The sequence below is a fragment of the Falco rusticolus genome, chromosome 8 (assembly GCF_015220075.1).
Source record: "Falco rusticolus isolate bFalRus1 chromosome 8, bFalRus1.pri, whole genome shotgun sequence".
NCBI classification, from domain to species: domain Eukaryota; kingdom Metazoa; phylum Chordata; class Aves; order Falconiformes; family Falconidae; genus Falco; species Falco rusticolus.
The window spans coordinates 51,092,188-51,100,143 of NC_051194.1; positions in this window are offsets into that span (position 1 = coordinate 51,092,188).

Below are 7,956 nucleotides of genomic sequence, written 5' to 3' on the forward strand. Positions count from 1 at the left end.
ACAATAACATAGTTTACAGACGGTGCATGCTTGACTAGGGTTTCTGTGTAATGAGAAAGCAGTTCCAAGAAACTGGAACCATTATAATGCCCTCCAACATTTGCTGAAAAGCTTCAGGAAATTAAAGATTTTAAGTTTTCCTTTGTTTAATACAGAGGTCCTGAACTCAAGACTGAAAACTGCCTTACTTGCAGGAATAAAGAAATAATGCCCTCACATGGCCGGATCCTGACTGCATGCTGGTGGATCAGTGGGCTGGACAGGTAGGCAAGAGATTCAGGTCCCATCACATTTTCCTTCGGTTTTCCCTCCTCCGATTTGCCTGGGTATTTTTCACTTCAAATGTAGTAAGATCTCTAGGACAGGAACTGTCTTACTCAAAGGTGACGTTCAGCACCAAGCCCAGGGAGCTGGTTTTAGGCAGAGCTGGCTGGCTGATAAATTATGACAACTCCACACACAGGCATTCAAAAAAAGTTACAGTTTTTCATGAAATATGCTGCCCTTTAGGCATGCCCGATTAAGAACAGGACAGGAGAGAAAGGACCCTGTTAAATCAAACTACAGTCTCTCCAGAAGCTCTGATTTAAAGATAGACTTACTACACAGAATTTCCACCCTACTATCACCTTTGTAGCATCCCTTTTGAGAAAAGGTTTCAAAAGGTACATTTGTGGAAGAAATATGGGTGTTTCAAAGGCCGAGTGCTCTGAGCTATTAAAAAAAAAGACTAAAAATATTTTTTTTAAGAAGAACAATAATGCTTTATCTGCCTCTATCACACTGTTCCTTACTGAAAACATATGGGTTTCATGTGGTCTAAGTATACTAAATAACAGATCCTGTATACTTCACTTGCAAAAATTATTCAAGGCAGCAGATTTCCCTGCCAATAAGTTATGCATGACAACATGTTGACACTTCTAATCAGGTTTTGCATGTAAACAACCATTTTCCTCTGACAACAGCAGTAGCATTAGTAGATGTATAAGGCATCATGTCTCTGGTTTGGTGAGATGCAAGCAGTTTGAGCGCCAAGGAACCCTAGGCCAGGACAGACCCTAGTAGCAGAACATACAATAAAGCAGATTGTTTGCTGGACTGAGAATCAGCAGGTAACTAATGAAAGCTGAAGATCCCACAAGTCCATCCCGTTCACAGGGGGCAGAATATCCTTGTTCCCCTCCAGACTAGTTTCCCCAAACAGCTTCAGATCTGAATGTGCAGGCTCCCAGGATCAGGTCCTGGCTGCCAGGGAAGCGCCAGTGCTGCAGGGTGACCGTGACAGTGGCAGGGCTGGCATGCTTGGCTGGCCCACTGGCCTGGCACAGAAGGTGCCCTAGGGCAAGCATGCCCAGACACCCTCTTCTCCCAAGAGCCGCAGGAAAGGAACACCCTTAGGGCCAGAAAGGGTAGGAGAGACCACACTACAGTCCTGCTCACCTTCAAGAAAGAACACACTGTGGAAGTGTTTTTCTTCCCCAGGAGATCTGGCTGTAACGCGCTAGGAGAAATTGATCCCATAACAGGCTTGCTTGCTTAGATGTCAATGAGAGCTTTATGAAAGCACATTTCACTGAACTGCTCTTTTAACTGTGACATACCCGGGGTGACTCTCACTTCTGCCTCGAGTGCCTGAAGGTGAGAAGGATTTCTCTATTGGCTCCGAGTACTTCAGGGAAGCAGGGGTGGTGGGGAATCAGGAAGAACCAGTGACTTTATTCTTGAGCACAGAGATATCAGTGCAGCATCCAAATGGCAGTTAATTCCTTCATTCAAAAACTAGTAGTTGTCTGGATGCTATTAAAATTAATCAAAAGCTCTCTATAAAACTGCACTGGATGGTTAAAGTGAGACAGCTCACCCACAGGTCATGAATAGTTAACTTTTAAGGTACTATATTAATCAGTTTGGGGTATTTCTATTATTTTCTTGGAATGTTTCAGTCTGGATAGAAATATGGGAGGTTCACAGTCACATTCTTTACAGAAGTCATGTGCGTTTATACTGTCACATGCCACCAAATTAAAGTTTCAAAAACATACATCCATTTTTTAACCTACATTGCGTAGCTTGCACTTGTAAAATACCTGCTCCAGGTATCTTTTTGAAGCTTGTGGCAAATTTATTTAACACAAGAAATGTTACCTCTTTCACACATTAATTTAAACCAGTGTCCATGAAGAAGCCACTTCACACTTCTGACTAATGGCACCTAAATTTACTCATGGAAAAGCACTCCAAATACACCCCTGGTGACAGAATTGCTTGCACATGAAAGCTAGTAGACAAGGAGAGGTAGGAAAACTTCTTTAATGAAGACTGACAGATCTCTAATAAGAAGGAACTGCAGTTCTAGTGGGAGCAAAAACCTGTGGAGATAACAGAATGCACACTTGACCCGTTTATGCTAAGGCCAAAACACACCAGTGATTCAAAAGGCCTCAACATGCACTGCTGAAACCAGGTGAGACGATCTAGCAATAAGAATTAAACCTAAGTGCCAAGATTTAGATGTCTGCCACACAGCAGAAAAACCAGAACAGGAATACAACCCATCTGCTGGCAAGTAGGGGAACAAACAAGGCACGCTGCATGGCTTGCATGCCACACAAATAATCACCTAAATCAGATTTATCCAGAAGAGATTAAGAACTAGAAAGGCCCTAAAAAATTAGGTGGGCTTTGGCCTGGTTTTCTTAAATGAAACGCTAACTGCAGCACCAGCGCACAGTGAAGATCTGTACACACACTCTCTCTCATTACACAAGCAATTACCAGTTAGCAGCAAGTGGCAAAACCCCAATGATATTTCCAGGCAAACACCACAAACATTTGATCCTAACTCAAGCTGTGTTCTAAACTGAAGGGGCACAAAAATCTATGGATTCAAATAATCTAGAAATTAATCAAGAAATTAGACTTTACATTCTAGGCAAGTTTAAGGGTAGGACTGAACAGCAGTGAGAACAACTGCCCTTTAAAGTTATAGGCAAGGAAAATAGCTCTATCTAGCATGCATCAGGAAAGAAATACCAGAGTACTGCAACTTAAAACTGGCCAAGGTTTCACCAAAGAAGGTGACAAGTCAGAGGCACTAACGAGCTCTGTTGGTGGGATACTGAAGCACTTGGACAATGGCGGTGCTGTATGTTTGCACTGGGTCAGACAACAGATGGCAACCAAGAGGGGCTCCTGCTACCTCATGAAGACAGGTTGAGGTAACTTGGCTTGTTGGGCCTGGTAAAGAGGTAGCTAAGGGATGATCTAAAGAAAGTCTGTAACTTCCCTTCAAATAATTGCAAAGGTAACAGAACCAAATTCTTCTTGGTAGAGCCATACAGGAGGCAGCCACCACAAATTAGGAAACTCAAGCTAGAAAGTAGGAAAAAAACTTCCACCAGGAGTCCAGCAACAGCTGACTTCATCTAATGTTGGCAATAGACCTGCTTCAAGCAGAAGTTTGATCTACAGACCTTCAGAGGACCATTTTCACCAACACTTCTCAAACTCCATGAAATCCAGAGCACAGAAGTACATCCTGGTGGAGAAAAACAGTAGAAGCAGAGTACCACAGAGCTTGCCTAAGTCATCAGGGGTTTGAGTCCACTTCTCAGGCACAGGTCAGAGATATCCCAGGGCGTCCACAGGCTCCAGCTCCTGGCCCAGAAACACACTGGTCTCCTGCCTGTCCCCCGTCTTGTCTGCTAACTCCATGGAGATGTTTCAGGTCATAAACAATAGTGTATAGCACTGAATACTTCTATGCTTAAGTAACTACATCTCTCTACCAGAAAGAACCGGTTAAGCGTCACATCACATCCACCGACTTTCCTGTTGGCCATTTCAACAGAGAATGGATACAGAGGATTGTTTAGAGCAGCGTGGGGGTCATCACACACTTTGTGACTGCAGATTCAGTCCACCAGAAAATAAAAAAAGGAAAAAAAATTGGGGGAAGATTTGACATCAGAAGTGTATCAAGACATGGGGGTTTTACCAGTACTTTGATACAGACTACTTATCGAGAGTTACACAAGCCATCCTGGATGCAGAGTATGGGTGTGACCAAATCACTTGGTGAAGAATTTGTTGAGTTTTGTCCCTCTTTCCACTTACAAAACATCAGCCTCCTGCTAATAGGATACAGACTGCACAGTATCCTTTATGATTTCCTAGCCAAAATTAATTTTTTTGAAACAGATACTCTAGTTTTCAAACAGGTTTTGCAATTAGAGGCTTTCATTGTTCTTCACTAGGCAGCAGTGTAACTCTGAGTCCACTCAGACTCCTGACTCAAAACCCTCTAAATATCATTTTAAAAATTAATAATTTTTTTTCCACAGACTTTGGATCAAGCATAAGTATTTCATTTCCAAGAAGCTCTTAGGTATATTTGTCAGGGAGCCAATTTTAAGCACAGTTTAATCTCCTGCTTAAAAGAGAATTTGAAAAGGTATAAATGGGAGTTAGATTCCCCACTTTGCCTTTGTGGATTCTGACGAAAAATCAAGTCTCTGCCATGTACCATGAATTTAAAACACTAACAGACTTTTGGGTTTGGGTTCTCCCCCCAAGAATCACAAGTTTTGCCTTCGCTATTACTTAGCTAGCTTTCAAATAAAGCTGGGATGATTTGGAACCCAATTCGGCAAAACACAAACTTTCAGCTAAGACTATGTCTTCAGAGCATTTTTTGGATTAAGGACTAAACAGGTTTCTTTCGTCATGCAGATTCTGTTACAAAATTTAATAGTGGGCCCAGGTGTGATGGTTTATGGAAGTAACAGGCAAGCTGTATGTACCGTCACACATTGCTGTCTCTCAGTCTCAGTGCTGGATTTAATATTTTTTGGTTTTAAATTTGTAAATGCTTACTTTGCTCAAGCAACCATAAGCCATTGCCTATTAACTGCTAATGTTGAACCACATCAGAGGGTTTGCAGGGAGCAAATGCAGAAAGGAAGCAATACCACACAGTTGTTTATGCTTTTACTCAAAATAAAAATACTAATGAGATAACCTCCTATGTTTCTCCCTTTCCATCCTCTACTCCTATAACCTGATCAACTTTTGCTTGTATATTCTTTTTATATTTTCGTGGTAGAAATAACGTCATTTCTGTAGCGTTACATGATCTGAACTCTCTCTCTTATCTGTAAGTTAAGGAATCAACTTTTCTTGACAGAAATACCCTTTTGCAAATGACTCTGGAAATGACCTACAGCCCATTTGAATTACATTCATGCAAAAGATATGGAGACTGAAGACGTGAACATTGGCTGTCAGGGGAATACATCATGCAGCGCAATGAAAGATTAGTGATAGCCTAAAAAGGGCACAGAAAGCTTTACTAAGGGAGAGTACGTGGGACTGAATGAGATGGCCAGTCCTATGTTTCTTCTCCACTAGGAGGTTGAGGTGCCGAATCCAATTATCAAAAAACCTCTTTCCCAGAAATAGAATATGAGTGCTCTGGTTCAGAGGGAACAAAGCATAGCGGGCTTAGGAAGTATTTGTGGAGCAGAGCATTTTGTCTGTAGCAGTATTTCCCTTGAGTAGCAACTCTTACTTCTCTGAGAAACCCTGGTTCAGCACCCTTCGGTCTACCAGAAGGATTCTGACTGGAATGAAACCAATGTCGTTCTTGATCCAAAACCAGATAAAGTGCTCCCCAGAAGGGGACTCAAAGTCACTTCTTAACAATGAATCCAGAAATGTATCAGCTCACAGGAAACATTTTGCTTTTTCCTTTCCAGCTGCAGCCTTTTGCTCTGGCCTTAACAGCATGGGACAGCGTCCTTACAACAATGTACCACAGACCCAGCAATGTCAGCAAAAAACACTCCTACACCACCTTAGTCCTGCTCTGGCCTCCTGCACCCAGGCCAGCCAATAACACAAGCAGCCTCAAGAGTCTTTTCTACCCAGGAGCTGCCTTTAGGTTACATCACAACACCCATGTCTTGTAGGCACACTTTCCTTCCCTCCCTCACCCCGTCCAACCCCCAAACACAGAGGCTAGGAGAAGCGCACTGGTTACCCACTTGCCAAGGGGGCTCCAGATAGCACGTGGGCCCAGAATCAGCTCCTACAGAGCAGACTTTTAAAAAATGCTTAAGGATCATTTTAACCCTAGAACTGGGGAGAAGGAAGCCTGCTGGAACAGCCCACGTTTGATAGCACAGAGAAAAACACGGGAGATCCTACGTGCAATGAAAGGCTTCCCCCTGCCACCTTGCAAGGGCTCCTTCCAAGGGTGTTGCACTTTTCAGTGCCTCCTGAAGTCTGTTTCAGGAGCTGGTGCTCACTATTCCCCCATTCCGAACCCCACACTTCAGAAATAAACAAAACATTTGCAAATTTGCCCGGGTCCTACAATATAGTTATCTACATTGGTTCTAGCCACACATTCTCTTGCTCCCAAAAAGTTCCCTTTGCTTTTGTTAAAAAGTAAGGCTACTTACACAAAATACACTCTTATGTTGATTGCTCACTGAGAAGAGGAAATAAAGTATCAGGAGAAATCAACAGCAGCCTTTATTGTTATAGGTACATCCTAAGATTATGGGTTAGGAAAGGAACATGCTTCTCCACTTACATGGACTGGATGCACAGAGAGACATAAATTCTAAGGATACAGATTAACAGAAAAACAGCCAACTTTCCAGCTGGTACAGACCAGTGTGGCCCCACTAACTTCAACAAAGATAAGCCTGGTGCTACTGAAGCACAGCTGCTTCATAGAGAAAGGATTATTTTTCTAAGTGCAAAGACAGAAGGCAGCTGCCAGTGAAAGTCTTTAAAAAAATGGGCTGTTGCCCAGTTGGTATGGACTGGTGCAGCTGCACTGGCTTCAGACAGTCAGCAGAGTGCTACATGACTTAGCCTACAGACTACACGGTTACAAAAAAAGAATGGTCTTGCCCTCCCTGTTGCTTCAAATAGTGTTAAACAAGTTATGCCTGACACTGGTTAGTAGCCTGTCCCCAGAGACCCAGCTCTTCAAGTTGTATGTTTTATACGTGTGAGGGGGTGCTTACAGCAGGCACAGCTAACACGGAGGGAGTTGTCACAGGCAGCATTGAGCTTACGCTTTCCCCTCCACACTGCATGTACTCAGAGATGGCCCCTTCACCAGTGGCTTCCTTCCACTTGCCTACTGGCTCAGCCTGTTTCCCTAATGCATACAGAGGTTTTGCAGCTGTTCCAAGATGGTAGCAGTGGAGAGGGGTTGCAACCGAGAACCTCACAGAAAGAAAATGCAACAATAATAGACAACTTCCCCCCCCCCCCCGAGGGAAAATGTAGCCGGGACCCTTCTAAGGCAGCTCTCCTTTACCTACAGTTCTGTGCACAGAGCTGTGAGCAGCTCAGCCCCACTGCTGCAGTTAATGCCCTTACTGGCTTTCTTCTGGGACTCTGCTCTTCTTTGGGTCTCTGCTTCAGTTCCCAGGAGAGACGGACCTGCTGCTGCATGGGCTGAGCCCTAGCCAGCAAATAGCTCCAGTCGTGCCACAAGACTTCTGCTCTGGGGTGGAGGGACGTCCAGCAGCCAAGCGCAGCGAGCAAGATGCCTGAGGAATGAGCCAGGTCCTGACAACTTGAGCTTCGAGGTGGGGGACTTGCTTTCTACCCTTGCCCCCCCCAGAGGCAGCACTGCTAGGAGAGGGGGCAAGGGGATGGCTGCAGCTCTGCCAGGTGCCCAGGTCTGTTACTCGTCCCTCGCCCCCTGCGCACAGCTCCCCCTCGGCCAGAGGCAGCACCGCCGCCCCCCAGGAGGGCCGGGGTTCGCAGGGAGGGGGAGGCAGGCGGGGCAGAGAGCGGAGCGCGCTCGCAGCGGGGGCAGCTCCGCAGAGGGAAGGAGGGAGCGGCGGCGGCGGCCGGGGCCCCGGGGGTGGGGGCTTCTCCCCGAGCCCTGACGTAAAAACTAAGCGGGGCTGCCCGCTACGGCTT